This window comes from Phyllostomus discolor, chromosome 4, assembly GCF_004126475.2.
Source record: "Phyllostomus discolor isolate MPI-MPIP mPhyDis1 chromosome 4, mPhyDis1.pri.v3, whole genome shotgun sequence".
In the NCBI taxonomy this organism is placed as follows: domain Eukaryota; kingdom Metazoa; phylum Chordata; class Mammalia; order Chiroptera; family Phyllostomidae; genus Phyllostomus; species Phyllostomus discolor.
Genome location: NC_040906.2, coordinates 87,943,941 through 87,966,970, shown reverse-complemented (window position 1 = coordinate 87,966,970; position 23,030 = coordinate 87,943,941). Strand labels below are relative to the sequence as shown.

The 23,030-nt window shown below is 40.6% G+C and overlaps 1 pseudogene; it reads right to left on the bottom strand.

Annotated features, from left to right (window-relative positions):
* Window positions 1-21,612: 21,612 nt before the first annotated feature.
* On the bottom strand, window positions 21,613-23,030 carry LOC114514373 (annotated as a pseudogene).

Sequence of the window (23,030 nt, the reverse complement as noted above, 5' to 3'; positions counted from 1 at the left end):
TCTGTAATGCAGGCAGGGTCATGTCCTCATTTGAAATGTGTCCCCTGCATCTGTCACAGAGTCATCACAGAGAGGCTACTTATGAACTGCTTGTTTAATTTGACGGATGTGGACTGATGTGAAACACTGTGGCAGATACTTCTAATAGGAAAAGCAATAGTATAGTCTATTATGTAATTTTTTAATTTATTTTTTATTGACTTTATTGGTGATGTTGGTGAATAAAATTATATAGGTTTCAGGTGGACAATTCTATAATACATCATCTGCATAATGTATTGTGTGTTCACCAACCCAAGTTAAGTCTCCTTCTATCACCATTTATCTCCCCTATACCCTCTTCTACTTCCCCCCACTCCATTAACATAATTAACTAATTCTCTGGGAATAACATAGAAATATGCACAAAATTTAAAGGAGTCATGCCCAACAAAGAAATATCTCAGCATCCCCTTTCTCCCCTCATCCAACTCTAATGTTCAAAACCTCCCATGGGTCCTTCCCGAGCTGGCTGGTACACATGTATCCACAAGGAGACTGCAGAGGCACACTAGGGATGCTAAGCTATCCAGAGAGCTGAGAGCTGCATAACCCAGGCAAACTTCCCAAGGGAGGAAGGCAGAGTAATTTGACCTAAGCCCTGAGGGAGATAAGACTTCTGTACATGAAAGAAAAGAGGGGGTTTGCCCTGCATGAGGAACAGCATATACAAAGGTGCAGAAGGAGGAAAGTGTATGGTTCTCAGGGACACAATAATGGGAGCCATGGGCAGCCCCTGGAGTAAGCAGCAGCCCAGCTACAGTATAAGCCCCAGTGACCTCTGGCTTCTGGGGAGTGGACTGGCTGTGCCACCTTGGGCATATCCCTTAACTTCTTGTTGCTGATTATGCAATGGACATTTATTGAGGAGTGCTGTGGGGATCAGCAGCTGTCTGGGAGTGAGGAAGGAGTTCACGGAAGGGCAAGTTTAAGCTGTGAGACCTCAGTGGATCCTATAGGAGCTCTGGTCAGAGGAAGGTTGCCCCTGGGGAGGGATGGAGAGGGGACATGGCTTTGAGCAAGGTGAATTAGCTGGGGGTGGGTCCGGGAGAAGGACCCACTCAATATAATTGATTGACAAAACTCCCTGAAGCAGGAACCTGGGTGCCTCCACCAGGGTAGGGGGTGGGGTCACCTGGTCTGGGCACACCAGCACCCACCACGCTCTCTAAGCTGAGTCTCCATTTGTGGAATGAAGGCAATGCCCACCTCTCGAAGCTCCATGGGGGACAAAGGGAGACAATGCATGGAGGGTACAGAACACCCTCTCCCACTCTTCTCTAAAGCGCTTTCAGTTTTTCAGCTGTACATCATTAATCTCATTTTTAATTACTTCTCTAGTGTTCAAAACTGTGTGGTACATCAAAAATCCCAGGTGCTAGTTAGGATTAAATGTTACTACAAGTAACAGAAAACCCAAAATAAAAATGGCTTAAATGGGGTAGAGGCTTATTTCTCCCTAAAGTTCTAAAAGTCTATAGTGAATACCTTCTAATACAGTACCAAGGAGTCACATGTGGCCATTAAGCACTTGAAGTATGGCTGGTCTTAATCAAGATGTGTCATAAGTGTAAAGTACATACCAATTTCAAATATTTTGTATAAAAAGGATAAAATTAGCCTGTAATAAGTTTATGTTGATCCCATAGTAAATGGTATTTTGAACATATTGAGTTAAATATCCTATGTATATTATTGAAATTAATTTCACCTATTTATTTTACTTTTTAAAAATGACTACTAGAAAATTCAAATTTAAACCTGTGGCTTGCATTTGTAGCTTGCATTCCTATTGGACAGAACCAGTCTAGAGCAGTGGTTCTCAAGCAGACGTGATTTTGCTCCCCAGAGGACTCATGACATTCTCTAGAAATATTTTTGGTTGCCACAATTCGTGGGGTTAGGGGCTATTGGCATATAGCAGGCAGAGGCCAGGAATGCTGATAAACATTGTACAATGTACAGAACACTCCCCCACAACGAGGAATTATCTGGCACAAAATGTTCATAGGGCACAGGTTGAGGAGGTCTAGTTTAATTACTCCATAGTATTCTACAGCATCATGAAGCCAGAACTTCTTATATCTTGTTTTTTTGCCAGGTGTACCTTTCATTTGCATTGTCATGGCACAGTCTAAAACGGCAACTGGAGCTCCAGCCATTATTGTAGCATAAGGTAGACCTTCTCTTTTCAAGGAAGAGTACATACCACTTCTGTTTATTTCCCATTGACTGGAACTTGGTCACCTGGCCTCACCTGGTTGTATGGAAAGCTGGGAGATGTAGTTTTTATTGGAGTGGCATGTGCCCAGCTAAAAATCAGGGATTTCTTACTGAGAAAGGTGGGAGAATGGATCTGAGGGGGAACTAGTATCTGCCATAAGTTGCCTGGGGCACCAGGCAAGGAATATTATTCCCACTTTACAGATGAAGAAACAGAGGTATGGGTAAGTAGACTTGCTAAAATGCAGATTAAAAGCAGACTGAAGCAGGAACTGAGGCCTCCTAGTTTTCAGTTGCCTCATCATCACCCTGCTACCCTGCAAACGCGGCTAAATCACATTTTTATTCTTTGAATCCCATTGGTTAATGGTCCGTACTGGTCACCTCCAGCACCATGGTGCAGTTTCTCTGTCAATAACTTCACTTGCTCTCTCAAGAGAAGACAGTGATTTCTCAAAGATGTTCCTTCAGATCAGATAAGACTGGAGTTTCCTTATAACACTGTACAATCTCACCTTCTCAGTCTTGACAAATGTGCACAGTAATCTCAGATGTTGTCAATGGAGGAAACTGGGTGAAGAGTATATTGGAATTCTCTGTGTTATATTGGCAACTTTTCTGTAATTCTAAAATTATTCCAAAATGAAAAGATTTTTAAAAAGTGTTTATTTAGGATTCAAATAGTCAGACTGATACATTTGGGCATGACTGGTTTGGTGCTCTTAAAGCAAAGCTCACTTCCATTATCAAAATTTATCATTCACCAGATAGCCCAGACAGGGTGGGTAGATTCTAACAAATAACTACTGTATATCCAATCCTTAGCATGTTCCAAGCAATGCATGGGAACTTTATGTTTACTAGCTTGTCTAGTTCTCACACTGGCGCTGTGAGACAACTGATGTGCCCAGTTCACAGATAAGACTATGGAGGTCCACGAAGGCCCAGAGATCAGGCAACCTGACTAGGAATATATGACTAACAAGTGGAGGAGCTGAGATTTGAACCTCAGTTTCCCCTACTCCAAAGATCTCACTACTGCCTTCTGCCAATTCTCTTCTCTTCCCCTGAGATTCTCCTGTCAGTCAAGTATTCTTATTCTGATGAGAACTGCCCTGCTTCCCACTCTGCAGTCAGTGAATTGCCCTGGGTGACAGCCACATGCACTTTGTCATAGTGCCTTCCCTCCACGAACCAAACAAGAGCCTGTTATCTTCTTAGAGCCCCACCTAGAAACTCCCCCAGTTACAAGCACCAGCATCTGCAGGGAGTCCACATGTACCACCTTTTCCCCAGGGGGCTGCTACTCCAGAGAAATGGTGAAAGCAAGGAGTGAGACTGCATAGATCCCTGCCCCTGCAGGGGCACAGCCAAGGTGTTTAAGCTTCTGACTCATTACCCCATTTAACTCTCTCCCTTCCCTGCTCCCAACCCCACCCAGTTCCATTCCTATAATGAAAGCTCTTCAGCCTTCACCCTTGAAGCAGGATACTGAAGAATTCAACATTGGGGATTCCCCAGTAAACAGCCCAGCCAGATCAGCCTGCAGTGACAGTCAATCCCCTTCCAAACATTCTGAGCTACCAATCAGCTGATTAGCCCCTCACTCAACATCTGAGAAAGGGTTCTAACATAAAAATAGAGACCACAATACCCAATATGGTCATAGGGTGTTGGGAATGGGAATCAGCTGGAAGGAAATAGAGATTACACAGAGAGAGAAAACATTAAGAAATCAATTTTGTGCCGGCATTACCTGTTCCTGAGCCAGAGCTTAGGGATGGAAAGAAAGGGTGCCACGTCCTTCTCTCTAGTCCTCACAGATGATGCATTCACTGTACATTTCACCGAGGCTGCAGCGTGTGGTGGCACCATTTGCGTACTGCCTGTAGCAGACCAAGGCAAACTGGAGGAACTGAAATCCAGCCCGTGCTCCTCCTACCAAGCCATGAACCAAGAATGGAGCTGCTGCCACCCAGAGGAAGGGGCACCATTTGCTCATCAATCTGTGCACCCATGACTGTGTCCACCTGGAGCTCTACAGGCCATCAGGGCCTGTATTCTATGCCTCAGCTCTTTGCCTCCCTACTGTTCCCACTTCTTAGAATGTGCTCTGCTCAATGCCCTCCTCCCCAGCCCCACTTTGCCTAGCATAATTTCACAAGGCTCAACTCATTGTCCCCTTCTCCAGGAAGCCTTTCTTCTCCCTAACAGAGGAGGTCAGATGTCCTTCTCCTTTACTTAAGCTCCACAGACTCAGGGTCAGTACTGCTTCTTGGACCTCCAAGCCCAGGCTTTAGTGAAGGCCAGGCCCACCAAGGAAACAGCTTGAGCTTTGAAGTAAAACAAGTCTGCCTTCAAGTCCTGCCTTTGTTGCTATTTACCTGTGGGACCTTGATTAGCATCTTAACCTCACTAGCCTTTTACGTGTGAAAGGAGACCTACTTCCCAGGAAGTTTTGAGGATTAAACGAGATACAGTGTATGATGTGTCCAGCACAATGCCAACACATGGTAAGTGCTCTGTTCATGATCGTTCCCTCCCCTCAGTTCAGTCCAATGCAACAAGTATGCATTGAGTGTCTCTTGCCTCAGCACAGTCAGCACAGTCAGCACAGAAGCACAGTCAGACATTGGATAAACATAGCGCATGCCCCTGACAAGATCAGAGCCAACTCAGACAACCATGGACTCACACCCCCCAACACCCAGAATGATTTTTTCTTTCATCCAGAGATGACAGCCTCTGTGGGTATAGTGGATGCTGTCCAGATATGCCCTTTAGGACCAAGCACTTTCCCACATTTGAGAGAATGTTGGCTGCTGACAAGTTGCAACTGACCACTTCTCTGGAATGTTCCCTTAGCTGTTATGTCTCCTTTTCTGGTACAGTCTACATTCAGTGACTGATTGACACAGGCTGTAAAGTCCTGCCTCCCATGCCTCAATTTGGGACAACACTGCAGGGCCATCCCGACTCCAGAGCTACTTGTGGTGTTGCCTGAGGCCTTCCTTGACCTGGAGCAAATGGCTTCTCTAAGTCTCACTGTCCTCATCTTATACCTATTATTTGTTAGCTTATTAATTCATTCATTTAATGAGTATTTGTTGAGTTGTACTATGTGTTGGGGACCACACAGACACAGTCCCCATCCTCACAGAGCTGAGGGTTTGATCTAAGAAGACAAAAGTGTGAGCACACACACAGCCTGCTATGGTGTGTGAATTGTGAGCAACCAAGGAGGAGTGGTCATGGCAGGCTCTGGAGCCTGAAAAGCCCTAGGAAAAAGCAGGCTTCTGCACACAGCAGCCACTACCTTTCACTCATCTACCACCTTCAGGACCCTATCGTGGTTCTCAGGGAGTCATGCTTCCCTCCTGTTCCTTTGGATCACTCAGGACTCAGTCCCAACCCATTGGGCAGCTCCCTGCCCTGCTCTGCCCTGTGTAGCCAGGGGTGTCCTGAGAACTGACCCAGTGAAACCAGGTACACCCCAATATGTCCAGTGCCCCATAATTACCATTGCTTCCTCTGCTCCTATGGTGCCACCTCTGGTGGCCAAGAGAAGAGAGACCCTTCCTCACTGCCCTAATTTACAATAGACATTTGCCATGGTCACCTAAAATTCTTTCAACTTTTTTCTATGGTGTGACAGGTATTTCATCAAACCTAAAATGCCATCAATTGTAAGATTCACCATTATTTTATACACCAATAACGGAAAACACTGGCAATGAAACTATTATACATTTTTTTTACCACTTAGCATTTGCATTTTGTTCATATTGAAAGATCTCCTTTATATGTATTGAGGCATTGGTATATCTTGTGAATACTTAAAAAAGGAAAATATAAGCAATATAATCAGTTTGATCATTTTTAGAAGTTCTTTGTGTCTCATGCACAATTCTTCTGGGTGCCTTTGTGACCCAGAATTGTCTGTGTTGCAGGTTCTGTACCCTCTGCTATCTTTGGGAACATTGGGAACACCGGTTTTGCAGTATATATGAGCAGAGCTCTTCACTGTTGGCTCCAGAATTTTATTCCAAGCCACTGATACCCCATCTGCCCACTTTTGGTGAAGCTGCTTTCTTGACCTTTTAAGGCAATTTCATGCAGACAATGTCAAACCTGCCAAATGGCCAAGAGCCATCACCAATTGTCAGAAGCATTCTGATTTTAGAGACATGAAAATGAAAAAAAAATCACATGTCTTAGAATCAATGAAACATGCTGGCTCATCACAACTGTGATTCACACATTCTTAAGGCTGAGTTCTTTAAAACTACATTTCCAAGCCTTCCTTGTAGACCTGTGACCTTGTTTCTACCAATAAGATGCACTCACTGAAAGCTCTAATTTAGAAGTAAAATGAAGAAACAGGCTGGGCAGAAGTCACTTATTTTGCTGGCAAACATGGCTTCAGAAAAACTGTTTTTGAGGTTAAGTAAACCAATTAAGCAGTTACATCTGGGAACATTGCCTAGACTTGCTTCTTTAGCCATTACAACAATTCTGCATGAGATGAATTCCTTTCTGCTACAACTAACTAGAATAGCCCACCTAAGATATCATTTCTTTTCTTCCTTGTTAACAAAACCCTGATTTTGTTGAGGCTTAACTATTTGTGCCCAGCTTAAAAAAAAAACCAAAAACAAAACCTACATTTCCCAGAATCCCTCAAAGAGAGGGCTAACCACATGACTAAGTTCTGGCCAATGACATGTAAGTAGACATTGATAGGTGACTTTTGGGGGAAATCCCTTAGAAGGTGAGCTAACCTCAGTATATTCCACAAGGTACTGTTTCTCAAGTATGGTGGGCTGGATTAGCTTCTCAAAGCTAGAGTTTCATTTATTACTGTTAATTGTACCCATAGGGCACATATTCAAGAGAAAGAGCTTCAAAACAAAATCACACCCTGAAAATGCATATTTGAAATGTGATAAGACAACCTATATAGGGAACCTTAGGTCTCCAGCTGTCCATTGATAACCCCTATAGGCAATGGAGAATGTTCTTTCGCTTAGTATCACTGTGCCTGAATGCCAGTATAGGAGGCATTGCTGGGTAAAAATTGGTAGTGCTTCTGTAGAGAATGTTACTGAAGGAAATATTTGACAGGCTAAACCCTCAGTTTTTTGCTTTGCCTTCTTTGTGCATGTAAATTTTGAATTCCTGACCACTGATTTGGTGTTTATTTTGTATTAGGAAGATATGTCATTGAATAGTAACTAATGTCCTTAGCTAGGTGAGGTGATAGGTGTATTATCTTGATCTTGGTAACCATTCCATAATATGTGTGTATAAGTACTATATCATCATAGTGTACCCTATAAATATGTACAATTTATTTGTCAGTTATTCCTCAATGAAGTTGGAGGGAAAATAATGTCTGTCTTTGGGAAAATCTATATTTATAATTCAACAAATACTAATTTCTTCTTTTTTATCTTTTTAATTTTTAAATTTGAGTTAACATACAATATTATATTAATTTCAGGTGTATAACCCCATGATTAGACACTTACATAATTTACAAAGTGATCATCCTGATCAACATAACACTCAACTGACACCATACATAGTTATTACAATATCACTGACTGTATTTTCTATGCTGTACTTTACATCCCCGTGACTATTCTGTAACTACCAACTTGTACTTCTTAATCCTTTCAACTTTTTCACCTATCCCCCCAGCCTGCCTTACCTCTGGCAACCATCAAAATGTTCTCTCTATCTAAGAGTCTGTTTCTGTTCTGCTTGTTCATTTAATTTTGTTTTTTGTTTTTTGTTTTTTTAGATTCCATATATAACTGAAATCATCTGCCATTTGTCTTTCTCTGTCTGACTTATTTTACTCAGCATAATACTATCTAGGTCCATCCACGTTGTTGCTGATGACAAGATTTCATTCTTTTTTATGGTTGAGTCATGTTCCTTTGTATATATGAGGTCTATTCAGAAAAAATCCAGCCATTGTTAATATAACAAGAATGGTTTGCAAGATATTGCTGTAACTTGGCAACCAAGGAGAGTGCCCTTCCATTCTGTTGTAAATAATGCTGCAATGAACATATGGATTATGTCTTTTCAATTCAGTGTTTTGGATTTAGGGAGATATAAATACCCAAAAGTGGAGTTGCTGGTTACTTGTTTGTTTCTTGTTATAGCCTTTGTTTTAAATTGAATGTACATGTGTGAACAATGACAACTTCACTGTACTAATCATGGGGGTGGTAGATGTCACTGAGTGAGCACTGTACAGTGTGACCATCACATCCAAAATGACTAAATCAGTAGAGCAAACAATCCACATCAAATTTTGCATTAAGCTTGAACATTCCTCCATGGAAGCTGTTCATATGATTCAAAAGGCTGCAATTACAGGCAACTGGTGAGCTTCATCAAAATAATACATTTACTCATGCATCACGTCTCCCACAGAAATTTTTGGTGAAACACCTAGGTGACTCAACTCTGCTACAGCCCAGATTTGACACCCTGCAACTTCTGGCTTTTCCCAAAACTAAAATCACTTTTGAAAGGGAGCAGATTTCAGACCATAGATGAGATTCTGGAAACTATGAAGGGGCTGTTGATGGAGATTCCAACAAAAGATTTTTCAGAGTGTTTTAAACAGTGGAAGAGATGCTGGGAGAACTGTGTGAGGTCCCAGGGTGCCTACTTTGAAGGATACTGGAACCATTGTCCTATGTACAATGTTTCTTGTATCTTGTATCTTCTTCAATAAATGTCTCTATTTTTCATATTACATGGCTGGATACTTTCTGAACAGACCTCATATACATCATTTCTTCTTTATCCATTCATCTGTTGGTGAACATTTAGGTTGCTTTTATATCTTGGCTGTTGTAAATAATGCTGAAATGAACATATGGATGTATGTCTTTTTAATTCAGTGTTTTGGGTTTTGGGAGATATAAATACCCAAAAGTGGGGTTGCTGGGTACTTGTTTGTTTCTTGTTATAGCCTTTGTTTTAAATTTTATTTTGTCTGGTATAAGTATTCTACCCAGGTTTTTGTTTTGTTTCCATTTACATAAAGTATCTTTTTTCATCCCTTTACTTTCAGTCTCTGCGTGTCTTTCAGTTTAGTGTCTGTCTCTTGACAACACATATGAGAGTCTTGTTTTGTTATCCATTCAGTCACCATATATTTCTATTTCCTTCACCACATTAGGGAATTTTTCTGTCATTATTTTTTCAAATTGGTTTTCAATTTCTTGCTCTTTCTCTTCTGCTTCTGGCACCCCCATGATGTGAATGTTGGTATGCTTGAAATTGTCTCAGAGGGGTCTTACACTATCTTCACTTTTTGGATTTATTTTTTTATTTTTATTTTTTTGCTGTTCTGATTGGGTGTTTTCTGCTTCCTTGTCTTCTAGGTCACTGATTTAATTCTCTACTTCATCTATTATATTGTTGAGTTCCTGTATATTACTCTTCATTTTGGTTGGTGTATCCTTCATTTTGAGACTGGTTCTTTTTTATCGTTTCCATGTTTTTTGTATGTTATTGAAATTCTCACTAAGGTCCTTATAAACAGTTTTGAACTCTGTATCTGGTAGTTTTCTTGCCTCCATTTCATCTAATTCTTTTTCTGGAAGCCTCTCTTCTTCTTTCATTTGGGGCCTGTTTTTTGTCTCTGCATTTTAGCTGTTTCCCTATGTTTGTTTCTGTGTATTAGGTAGAGCTGCTACATCTCCCCATCTTGGTAGAGTGGCCTTATGTAGTAAGTGTTTGTAGGGCGTAGTGGCACACTGACATCAAACTCAGGTACTCTGGGTATGCTCCTCCTACACTGTGTGGGCTGTGTGCATCCTGTTTAATTGAGCTTTGTTTGCTGTTGGCACTTCACAGGGATGGACTGACCACCAAGTCTATTGGTTGTGAAGACTGGTTATGACTACAGTGTAGGAGCATCTGTGCAGGGAAGGACCCACCCAAAGAAGCAGGACTCATTTCAGTGGGGTTCTGGTGTCTTCCACGTCCATGAGTATGACACTCATGGAGGTCATTGAGTTGTAATTTGGCATGGTCCAAAGCTATTCACTTGGTATGCTGGTTCTGGGGCTTCCTAGGAGGTACAGGACAAGGTCATCCTCTGCCTATACCCTGATCTTGGCCACCCAGCATGAGCTACAAAATGATCTGCAGGTGTTTGTACTTGTGCTGAGCTTGGAGGTGCCCAGCAGAGGCCACACTTCAAACTGAGGCTTGCTGCCAACAGTACCAGGTCAGAGGTCACTTAGCAAGAGGTATAGAGTATGTAGAGGCCAGAAGCTGCTTATTCAAGAGTTTTTAGGGAAGTCTAAAGCATACGCCGAGAGGCCATTTGTATGGGAAAACCACTTAAAATAGTGGTTTCTGGTGGGCCTGGAAGTTCTCTGGGGTGGGGTCACAGGGAATATCAGGGCATGGGTAACACTGTGAGCTATGGTGATGGAAACTCAGATGTGGTGTCTGCCTACTGCACTGTAAGGGGAAGGCTCAGAAAAGAATCAATGGCTAGAGCCAACACTTCTGTGTGGGAGAAAACTGTTCCTCCAACCTTTGTCCTGAAGCCGGACAATTCACTTCCTCCCCATATATCCATGGGACCTTTCATGCTGCTGTCCCACTGCTGGATTTCAGAGTGAACAAGTCCAAGTAAGTCCATACCTGGGACTGCAGGAGACTTCTCACTCAGTCATAATCACCACTGGTTTCCATGGGCAGACATTATGGGGACTTCTCTTCTGGGCACTGGAACCCTGGGTTGGGTGTTCTGGCATAGGGCTGGGACCAGCCTTGGCTCCTCAATGAAGTGGCCTCTGAAGCTAAGCTATCCCTCCCAGTTTTTAACTGCCATGCCTGGGTATGGGATCAACCCATTCTGCGTCTCCACCCCTCCTACCAGTCTCTATGTGGCTTCTTCTATATATCCTTAGTTGTGGAACTTCTGTTCAGCTAGATTTTAGGCAGTTCTGAATGGTAGTTATTCTGTAGTTTAGGTGTAAATTTGATGTGGTTGTGGGAGATTCTGAACCCAGTGTTTACCTATCTGCCTGTCATCTTGACTGCTCACCCCTCTTTTTTGTCCTACATTCCTTTCAGTACCCTTGGAAGTTGATTTTGGTTTCCTAATGGTCCTATTTCTTAGTGTTTTAAAATGAAATAATCCTGCCTGATGAAGTTTTAAATTATTATTATAAATTTCTTTGTAGGTTAAATGTTTCTGTTTTAACATTTGCTTCAATGTGCCACTGCATTGTCCACACTGGAAGAGTATTCTTTGAAGTTATATTCTATTAACCTGATAGTGAAATCCATCATCTTTCCCATCTGTTGACATAAGGAATGTCCAAACCTGTAAAGAATATTTGTAAGAGTTTATTTGAGCCAAACAAATGACAAATGCCAGAGAACAAGATCTCAAATGCTCTGGAGAATAACAGTTTTGCAGTTTCTTTTATGCATTTGAAATTAAGGGGGGAACATAAAGAAGATTACATGGAGGTGGGAAAAAGCAAGGTGAGGTTTGGGTTACGGGGTAGTAGATAAATTTATGCTTTCTTGAGGGTGGTTACAGCTTATTTCTGATGCACAGAAACAATGGATAGGGCTTATTTAAGACAAAAATAAACTTTTTACAAAAAAAGTTATATGCCTGGGGCATGACTACCCACTATGACCTGTCTAGTTGGGGATTTATGATCAGATCATCCTGTGAGTTTACTTTCTATAGAACCCCTCTTTTTTTATCCATATGCCTAAAAGTCCCTAAATGCTTATAAAGCAAAAAAAAAAAAAAAAAAAAAAAAGGGAGGGAAAGCTGAATCAGTTGACCCCTCTTCTTTTGCCTTGTGTTTTTCACCTCCTTGCTGCCTTGAAAGTGGATATGCAGACTGAAGCTCAGGCAGCCCCCTTGTGAAGGCTAACTGCCCATTGAGCAGAAATACAAAAGGAGCCTACAACCCTAAGGACCTCATGAAGACACCATGTCAGCCCCAGATTGCCCATCAGATCTTAAATGATATTAATTGATTCTAATTTGCTATTTCAGAGTATTGGCTACAAGTTACAGAATCTAAAGTTTTAAAATTGACTGAATGGAGAGGGTTAGGTTTGGGGCTGTGAAAGTCAAGACCTGGCAGGTAGAAAAGTTATCACCAGTTTAGTTATGTGGTAGTGAAATGTTTGGTCAAATTGTTTCCTGTAGTGTTTTGGGAACTGGATTCCATGTCAACCAAGGCAGTATGTTAGGGCACATGGTGGAAAGGGGGACAGGTTATTGACATGTGTTGACTCCGCTCATTCTGCTGCTTTGAGCCAAGTGCTATAAGAAAGAGAAAACCCAAGAGAGAGTCAGAGAAGAAGGGAAATACAACTCTGCTTACAGCTTGAATTCTAAATTAACTGAGGATCCTGATCCTGTCATTTGGAACCTTGAAAAGTTTAATACAGCTGCTCTCATCCCCTCTGTTCTCTGTATTGTGAATGGGAAGAAGCAGTCTTAGCAGAGGATAAAGAAATGGAACTTCAGGCCTTTTCTTATCCTCCTCCATTGAGAGTTTTCTGACAGATGACAGGGGCAAACCTACCAGAAAAATCAGATTGTGTCACCTTCCCACTTGAACCTATTTTTCAAATGACAATTACAGAGCCCAAAATTTTCAGATTAAAAAAATAGTCATTGTAGTAAATATAATTGCCATGGAATTATTGTCCAGAAAATATTAAGAATTTCCATAAATCAGTGAAGACAGGATAAACCATTCAATCAAATAATAGGCACAATAATCAAAGAGGCATTGCCCAGAAGTGGAAACACAAATGGCTCATAAACTTATAAACATTGTTCAAACTTAATTAGTAATCAGGATAATACAAATTTAGACTATGAGATAAAATTTCTCAGGCTAGCAAAAATTTCAAAGTCAGAAAACACCAAGCGTTGGGCAGGATGTCGAATAGCACTAAGGGTGCTTCAAACTGGCAAACCACTGTTGAAAATAGTCTGGAAAGAAACAGTGAATTGTGCACATTCCATGCCCCAGCATTCTGCCCCAGGGTATATTCTCTGGAGAAATTCTTGAACTTATACACTAGAGGTCAGTTGCAAAAAATCTTCAGAGCAGCAGTATTCATAAAAAAATAAGAATGGTAGCCATCCTCAGCTGTAGAATTAATTAACAAATTTCCTAAAACAAAAAATACAACCAGCAGTGAAAATAAAATAAAAACAGCCATGTGAATCAACATGGTTGAAACTCAGAAACATAATGTTGAAAGGGAAAACTCAAATTGTAGAAGAAAAGTGCAGAAACAGACAAAATTAAACATATTGTAAAGGGATATGTGAACATACAAAGTCAGGATTTTAAGTGCCACTGGGGAAAATGGAGGTTTGTTTCCGTTTTTAAATGTCCATGAAATTATATTCGCTATTTTATGAATGATACGCTTTATAATAAAAATAAAACAAAAAGCCATGAGGAGGCAAGTTATTGGGCTATGGTTGCTTACACATAATTTTTTTATGGTTTTATTTTATTTTATTTTATTTTTATTTTAATCATTGTTCAAGTACAGTTTTCTCCCTTTTACTCCCATTCCAGCTCACCCACCCATCCCTCCCCACTTCCCTCCCCATTACCATCCTTCTCCTAGTTTTTGTCAATGTGTCCTTTAAATTTGTTCCTGTTAACCTTTCCCATTCTCCCCTGAAATTCCCTCTTCTCTCCCCTCTGGTCACTGTCATTCTGTCCTCTATTTCAGTCTCTTTGACTATATTTTGCTTGTTTCTTTGTTTTGTTGTTTAGGTTCCTGTGAAAGGTGAGGTCATATGGTATTTGTCTTTCATTGCCTGGCTTATTTCGCTTAGCATAATGCTTTCCAGCTTCATCCATGCTGTTGCAAAAGAGTAGGAGCTCCTTCTTTCTTTCTGCTGTATAGAATTCCACTGTGTAAATGTACCATAGTTTTTTGATCCATTCATTTACTGATGGGCATCTAGGTTGCTTCCAGCACTTAGCTATTGTAAATTGTGCTGCTATGAACATTGGGGTGCAGAGGTTCTTTTGTATTGGTGTTTTAGGGTTCTTAGGGTATAGTCCCAGCAGTGGAATTGCTGGGTCAAAAGACAGATCCATTTTTAGTTTTCTGAGGAAGTTCCATACTGTTTTCCATAGTGGTTGTACCAGTCTGCAGTCCCACCAACAGTGCACTAGTGTCCCCTTTTCTCCACAGCTTACACATAAATTTGACCAGAGGGATATATTCTATAAGTAAATTAAGTACCTATACTATCAAAAAATAAAATTAAAAAGCTGGCTACAGGGCCCTGATCATATACTCAGGCCAACAGGAAGCAAGCTGCTAAAGCCCTGATTAGGGTTTCTGGGAGGGACATCTCCTCAATGTTCACAGCAGCTGTGAGAATGGAGGATAACAGACCCAGAAGACCAACACAGAAATCAGAACCAGGATTGTCTCGTGGGCTAACCAAGGCATTTGCTACACTGCCCAAGCAGCATCTGATCATATCCTGGGTCAGTTGTTGCACTGTTCTCCTTACTATCTCTTCTCTAAATGACCCTTTGTTGTGGACATCTCATCCTCCACCATTGTGTATCAGGTGTGTTTGGGACTGTTGACTTCTTTTTCAATTTATAGGTCCTGACATCCTATCTTGATGGCAAGTACTACACACCATCCAGGGAGCCTGGACATTGAGCATAATACAATCAATCACTGGATGAGATGTGGGGCAGGCTAAATGTGTTCCATGGATAGAAAGATTGTATAACATGGTAGGGGCCCACAAGGCCAATATCCATGAGGAGGATGTTTCTCCTTACTAAACAAACCCTAATTTTGTTGAGGGAACAATGTGCTTAGCTACAAAACAAAAACCACCCTTAACAGCCTTCCTAACAAATAGGGTAACCCTGTGGCAAGGCTCTGGCCCATAACATTAAGTGAAATCTGAGTGGCACTTTAGGGAAATCTTCTTTAAAAGAAATCTTACTCATCTGGCAAGTGCCCTTCTACCCTTACCTGCTTTCTCTTGTCTAGATCATAGAAGTAAATGTTGGAATAGCAGCAGATATATTGTGATCATGAGGTATGCTTGAAAGTAGAAGCTATTAAAGGTAGAAGCACTAAATCTTTGTATTTTTTCAAAATTCATAGTTGAAGCTCCAACCTTCAACTCTGGAGTAAGGCCATATTTGGAGTAAAGAAGTAGTTAAGATAATGAGATTGAGGCCCTGATCTGATAGGGTTAGTGTCTTAGGAGACACTAGAGCACACTCTCTCTCTCTCTCATTTCTGCACACACTTAGAGAAAAATCCATATGTAACAAGGCAGCAATCTGCAAGCCATGAAGAGAGCTCTCAGTAGAAGCTCAACTCTGCCAGAATCTGGATCTTAGACTTTTCATTCTAAAGAACTGTGAGAAAATAAATTTCTGTTGTTTAAGCCACTAAGTCTATGGTATTTTGTTATGATAGCCCTAGCTGACTATATAGATATCATTTACTAATGATGGTACCAAGAAAATATTGAAAGATTGAAGAATTTTATGATGAATCAAGAAGCCAAGAAACAGTTAATTGCATAATAATAGTTGGAGACTTCAACCCCACTTTCAATAAGTGGGATAGATAGAAGCCTTCAACAACACTATAAATCACCTAGACCTAAAAGATGTCTATCAAACACTTCACCCAATAATAGCAGAATCACATTCTCTGAAGCACACCTAAAACATTCTCTAGGATAGACCATATGCTGGGCCATAAAACAATCCTAAATAAAATTAAAAAGATGGAAATCATACAAAGAATTCTCTCACCACAAAAGAATTAAGTTACAAATAATTAAAATTTAAAAAATTGGGGAAATTCACCAAAATGTGGAAATTAAACAACATATACCTGACTGGGTCAACTGAAGAATGGGTCAAAAGGAAATCACAGGGAAAATTTAAAAAATAGTTTGAGAGTAATGAAAATGAAATAGAACATATCAAAACTAATGAATGCAGGCCAAACATCAGCAAGAAGGTAGACTAAAAATCACTAGCCCTGGTTCTCCATTGAAATATTAAATAAACAATAGAGACTGGATAAAATAGCATTATAGGAGCTCTAGAAATCAGTCAAGATCTATACCAAACAAGTGAATGCCCAACTGAGAGAAAGATTCAAAATAGTAGGAAATTTCATGGGGTCTTCACTCATTTTTTCCCCAACCACTTCCTGGCATAGCACACTTTGGGGGAAATGGTGTCCTGGTGCCCAGTTCCCTCCTGCAAACTAGATAGAATAGAACCAACCAAATTTGAATGTTCTAATTTGTCCTGGGGCTCCCTGATGGATTGGTCTCTGCATCATCTAACTTGGAACTCAGATGGCCACTAGGAGCACAGCTTGGAGCCACTGAACACAGCTGGAACAGCCCATGAAAATTGCAAGGGCTGACAGACCTGCAGGGCCACAAGACAAAAGATTACTGATTGAGAAATGCAATAAAACAACTAAGGTCCTGAGAGGAAGAAGAGTGAGACTCTATGGAAATCAAGACATTTAAAAGCAGCCATGTATATGGGAGAACTGGCAAACAGCACACACATGTGCCCAAGGAAGAGACATGTCCAGAAAGGCCTGAGTACACCTTAGTCTTCACACCAGGTTGATTAGTAAAACTTTTCCCTTGTACAGAGCCAGTTTTCAAAGGCTAGGAGAAGTGTCTATTTTCCAAGAGCTCAGTTTTCAACAAAATACCACAAAGCACGCAAAGAAACAGGGGAATATGGCCCATTCAAAGGAATAAAATAAAATGTCCCCATAAACTGTCCCTGAATAAACACAGGCATTGTACTTGCTACACAGAGACCTTAAAACAACTGTCTCAAATATGCGTAAGAATAAAAGGAATACAGAACTAAAGAACTAAGGAATTCTGAAAAATGATATATGAACATAATGAGAATACCAACAGGAGATGTACTTATTTAAAAGAACCAAATAAAAATTCTGGCACTGAAAAATACAATAATATCATTGAAAAATTCACCAGAGGTATTCAACAGAAGAAAGAATCAGAAAACTATAACACAAATATGAAACTGTCAAGTCTGAGAAGCAGAAAGAAAAAAGGTAAAAAAAATTAGAAGAGAGCCTAAGAGACTTCTGGGGACAGCATAAAAAAATTAATATACTATGAGAGTCCCAGAAGAACAAAGACATAAGAGGGCAGAAAAATTATTTGAAAAAATAATGGCCCCAAACTTCCAAAATTTAAAGAATGTATATACAAATGTGAGAAGCTCAATGAACCCCAACTAAGATAAAGAGACCCATGCTGAGACACATTATAATCAAACTGTCAAATCCAAAGTCAGGGAATCTTCAAACCAGAAAAGGAAAAGAAGCTTACCCAGTACAAGGGATCCTCAATAAGACTGTCAACAGATTTCTCAGCAAAATCTTGCAAGACTCAAAGCAGTAAGATGATATATTTATACTGCTAGAAAAAAACCTGTCAATGGAGAAATCTATATACAGCAAAAACTGTCCTTCAAAAATAAGAGAGAAATTAAAACATTTTCATTAAACAAAAACTGAGGGAGTTCATTGACACTAGACCTGCCCTATAAAAAGTGCTAAAGAATCCTTCAAGTTGAATTGAAAAGATACCAGGTAGTAACTCAAAGCCATATGAAAATATAAAGTTCTCCTATAAAGGTAAATAAATGAACAAATATAAAAACCAGTAGTACTATAGTTTTAGTTTGTAATTCCACCCTTATTCTTCTATAGATTTTTTCTCCTTTATTGATTATCTATCACAGTTGTCCTGATTTTTCTTCCTTTCCCCCACTCCAACCAGCACCCTCACTCCCTCAGGGAATCCACCCACCATTGTTCACATACATGGGTCATGCGTATAAGCTCTTTGGCTACTCTATTTCTCATAATGTACTTTATATCCCCATGGCTATTCTGTAACTACCTATTTGTTCTCCTTAATCCCATCACCTCTTCACCTATTCTTCTCCATATGCCCCTCCCACCTGGCAACGATCAAAATACTCTCCATATCCATGATTCTGTTTCTGTTCTTCTTTGCTTAGTTTCTTTTTTAAGTTCAGTTGTAGGTAGATATACATTTTTGCCATTTTATTGTTCATAATTTTGATCTTCTTTTTCTTAAATAAGTCCCTTGAACATTTTGTATAATAATGGTGTAGTGATGATGAACTCCTTTAGTTTTCTCTTGTCTGGGAAGCTCTTGATCTGCTCTTTGACTCTAAATGATAGCTTTGTTGGGTAGAGAAATCTTGGCTGTAGGTCCCTGCTTTTCATGACTTTGAATATTTCTTGCCAATCCCTTCTAGTCTGCAAAGTTTCTTTTGAGAAATCAGCTGACAGTCTTATAGAAATTCTCTTGTAGGTAACTAACTCCTCTTGCTGCTTTTAAGAGTCTCTCTTTATCTTTAACCTTTGGCACTTTAAATATGGTGTGCTTTGGAGAGGACTTCTTTGCATCCATCTTGTTTGGGATTCTGCTTCCTGGACTTGCATGTCTATTTCTTTCACCAGATTAGGGAACTTTTCTTTCATTATTTTTTTAAAATAGATTTCCACTTTCTTGTACTTTCTTGTCTCCTTCTGGAACCCCTATTATGTGAACGTTAGACCTCTTAAAATTGTCCCAGAGGCCACTTATACAAGCCTCATATTTTTTTGGATTCTTTTTTCTTTGAGTTGTTCTGATTGTTTTGTTGTTGTTTGTTTGTTTGTTTCCTAATGTGCCAAATCATTGATTTGATTCTCAGCTTCAACCACTCTACTGTTGTTTCCTTGTAAATTGCTCTTTATTTAATTAGCATATCCTCCCTTTCTGACTGGATCTTTTTAATGCTGTTGAGGTATTCACTAAGTTCCTTGAACATCCTTATAACCAGTGTTTTGAACTCTGCATCTGATAGATTACTAATCTTCATTTCATTTAGCTCTTTTTCAGTAGTTTTGATTTGTTCTTTCATTTGGGCTGTATTTCTTTGTCTCCTCATTTTGGCAACCTCCCTATATTTGTTTCTATATATTTGGTAGAGCTATTTTGACTTTGTGTCTTGTAGTGTGGCCTAATATAGTAGGTGTCCTGTAGTGGCACAGCCTCTCCTATCACCCAAGCTGAGTACTCAAGATACACCCTTTGTGTGGGCTGAGTACACCCTCCTATTGTAGTTGAGTCTTGGTTGCTGTTGGCAGATCAATAGGAGGGATTTATCCAGGCCAGCTAGCTTCAAGGATTGTCTGTGACCAATTACCACAAACCTCCACCTTCCATAGAGGATCAGCTGTGCACGGGCAGGGTGGTGGTGCTCCAGTGTGGTATGTAGCTGTCCACTGGGTGTTCTGGCCCTTTGGTTTCCTGGGATGTGCAGACCAAGGTCAGCCCCCACCTGTGTTTTTCCTGGGACCACCCTGCATAGCTGTAAAACAGTCTGGATGGGTTCTACTTGTGCTTGGCTTAGAGATTCCCAGGCAAAGCAAAGCTGTGAATCTAAGCTGGCTGCTGCTAGTGCCAGATCCAGCATTCTCTGGAGCCACTTGTTGCTTATTTGAGATGATTTAGGAAGTTGTGAAGCCTGAGCCAAGACCAGCCATTCACATGGAAAAGCAGCTCCAGTGGGCCTTAAGTTGGATCGGGTGGCGTCTCTGGGGATCCCTAAAGCAGATCAAACAGTGTTAGCCAGGTTGATGGAGTATCAGTTATGGCACCAGCTTGCCAGCTGTGTGGGGGAGGGTTCAGAAAAGGGACAATGGCCTCTGCTTGCCTTAATGCCAGACACTTCAGTTTCTCTGTATATTTCACTGATGCCTTTCAAACTACTATCCTAGTGCTGGAGCTCAGAGGGAGTGAATCTGAGTAGGTGATTTCATGTGTGGGTTCTTTAAGGGAAAATGCATGGGGGTCCAGCAGTTTCTTCTACCAACTCAATCCCCACTGGCTTTTGCAGCCAGTAGTTGTAGGGACTTATCTTTCTGGCACTGGAACCCTGGGCTGGGGAGCCTGGTGTGGGGCTGGGATTCCTCATTTCCAAGATACCCTCCAGAATTTTTATCCACCACATGTGGGTGAGGAACCAACCAGTTTCACATCTGTATCCCTCCTACCAGTCTGGATGGATGTGGTTTCTTTAATTTTGTAGTTGTCTGACTTCCATTCAACTAGGTTTCTGACAGTTTTGAATGATGGTTGTTTTATATTTAGTTGTAATTTGGTGTGGTTGTGTGAAGAGGTGAGCCATGTCTGCTTATGCTGCCATCTTGACCAGAAGTCTTCTATAGATTTAAAAGACACATGCATAAAAAATTAGATCCATGTTAATGAGTATATAATATATATAGATAAATTTGTGACATAAAGTGGAAGAGAGTGGGCCTGTAAAGCAGTAAAGATTTAGTATATACCACTGAAGTGAAGTTATATCAGTTTAAGTAAATTGTTATAACTTTAGGATGTTATAGACAATCCCCATGAAACTGCAAGGAAAATATAAACAAAAAGAAGATCAAACATGTAACTGCAAAAATCAACTAAGAAAGATAGTAATGGAGGAAATGAAAGACAAATATCTATAAGGTCTACAGCAAACAAATAACAAAATAGCAACAGTAAGGTTCTTTCTTATGAGTAATTATTATGAAGGTAAATGAACTAAAATCACAAACAAAATGGTTTAAAAAAACAGTTTCAGCTATGAAATGAATACGATCTGAAGATCTAATGATAAACATGACTATAGTTGATAACACTGTATTATATAATATAAATTTGCCAAGAAAGTAGAACTTAAATGTTCTCACAAAAAAAGTTAAATATGTGTGGTGATGAATGTATTAATTACCTAGATTGGAGGAATCCTTTTACAATGTGTACTTAAAGCAAATCACCATGATGTACACTTTAAATATTTTACAATTATATTTGTTAATTATACCTCAATAAAGCTGAAAAAACACATAGGATCTAACTATACACCGTCTACAAAAGACTCACTTTAGATTTAGTAACACATACAGGTTGAAAATGAAAAGATAGAAAAATATATGCCTTACAAATAGTAACCAAAAGAGAGCACGTTGGCTATACTAATATCAGGCAAAATACACTTTTTTTTAATTTAAGACAGGGAATACTTTATTCAAACCCATCAGAGAAATGGACTGGTTAGGTCTATAACAAAGCATCATGTTTTAAAGCACAGGCCAGTAATTGTATATGAGTATACACTGCTACATATAACTTAACTGACGTTTAAAACAGAATAAGCTTCCCTGTAAAAGTAGCACCATTGTGACATTTTAACTTTAGTACTTCTCTCCTTCTTCTTCACCCTCTCCATCAACAGAATCCACCCTAACCTCCTCATAATCCTTCTCTAGGAAAACCATGTCCTCACGGGCCTCAGAAAACTCTCCTTCCTCCATGCCCTCACCCACATACCAGTGGGCAAAGGAATGCTTGACATACATTAGGTCAAACTTGTGGTCCAGGTGAGCCAAGGTCTCAGCAATAGCTGTGGTGTTACTCAGCATGCACACCACTTGTACTTCGGCCAGGTCTCCACCAGGCACCACAGTGGGAGACTGGTAATCCATGCCAATTTTGAAGCCAGTGGGGCACCAGTCCACAAACTGGATGGTACTCTTGGTCTTGATGGTGGCATTGGCAGCATTGACATCTTTGGGAACCATGTTGCCATGGTACAATAGGCAGCAAGCCAAGTGTTTACCATGGCAAGGATCACATTTCACCATCTTGTTTGCTGGTTCAAAGCACTCATTGATGATCTCTGCTACAGAAACATGTTCATGGTAGGCTTTCTCAGCAGAGATGACAGGGGCATACGAGCCAGAGGGAAGTGGATATGGAGATAGGGCACCAATTTGGTCTGGAATTTGATCAGATTGACATTCAGGGCTCAATCAAACCTGAGGGAAGCAGTGATGGAGGATACAATTTGAACTATCAACCTATTAAGGTTAGTGTAGGTTGGGTGCTTGATATTGAGGTTTCCATGGTAAATGTCATAGATGACCTCATTGTCAACCATGAAGGCACAATCAGAGTGCTCCAGGACTCCAGGGTGGTATGGGTGGTGAGGATGGAATTGTAGGGCCCAACTACAGCTGTGGAAACCTGGGGGACTGGGTAAATGGAGAACTCCAGTTGGAATTCTTCCCATAATCAACAGAGAGATGTTCCATCAGCAGGGAGGTGAACCTATAACCAGTTCCCCTACCAAAGCTGTGGAAAACCAAGAAGCCCGAAAGACCTGTGCACTGGTCAGCCAGTTTCCGATTCAGATTCCAATTCAGTCCAGGAGAAGGTCAATGATCTCTTTGCCAATGGTGTAGTGTGCACAGGCATAGTTATTGGCAGCATAGTCCTTGTCTATGATCAGCTGCTCAGGGTGGAAGAGCTGGCAGTAGGTACCAGTGTGAACTTTATCAATGACTGTGGGTTCCAAGTCTACAAATACTGTGCTGGGCACATGACTGCCAGTGCCTGTCTCACTGAAGAAGGTGTTGAAGGAGTCATCTTATCACCGAATAGTCTTGTCATTTAGCATCTGGCCATTGGGATGGATGCCATGTTCCAGGCAGTAGAGCTCCCAGGAGGCACTGCAGATCTGGACACCAGCCTGGCCAATGTGAATGGAGATGTACTCGCACAT